Source organism: Bison bison, unplaced genomic scaffold (assembly GCF_000754665.1).
Source record: "Bison bison bison isolate TAMUID 2011002044 unplaced genomic scaffold, Bison_UMD1.0 scf7180017864316, whole genome shotgun sequence".
Lineage (NCBI taxonomy): Eukaryota > Metazoa > Chordata > Mammalia > Artiodactyla > Bovidae > Bison > Bison bison.
The window spans coordinates 2,409,688-2,410,303 of NW_011494888.1; positions in this window are offsets into that span (position 1 = coordinate 2,409,688).

Here is a 616-nt window from a genome sequence, read left to right on the forward strand (position 1 = left end):
TCGTGAGGGAGTGGGAGAATCAGGTGGGAACAAGGGCGGACCTGTTGGGAACAGGGGGCTGGAGTGCAGCTGCAGGGGCGGGCCTTAGGGGTGGTGGGCGGGCCGTGTGGAGTCAGGAGGCGGGGCTCGGGCGCCTTGGGGCGGGGCCGATTGAGGTGTGACCTTTCCGAGGTGGTTGGTCACGTCCCGCAGGCGGTAGGGTCCTCCTGGTGGTGACCTCGCGAGAGGACAGAGGCGGCACCTGACTGCACGCGCCGAAGGGCGCTGCGCGAGCCCCGGGCTGGGGGACCTTGCGGCCCCCGCAGGCGAGCCTGCAGTGGCCAGAGCGCTGGTTCTGGAGACAGCCAGCCTGCCAGCCCATACAGGTGGCCCGGATACCGCGTCGGCACCCGGTTAGCCGTTGCGAATTCTCAAAAATGCTTGGAAAGTGACTATTTTGGAAAAAACACGCAACCTGAGGAGGATTTGAATGGCAGAGCTGAATGGACTTCCTCTCGGCAAACGGTTGAGGAACTCCTAGGTGTGCCAGTGCGGATTCCAAGAGCAGGGAGGGCCGCTCAAGGACAGGCCGGTATGGGGCTCTGCGGAGTAGGGATGGCCTGAATCTCAAAGGGTG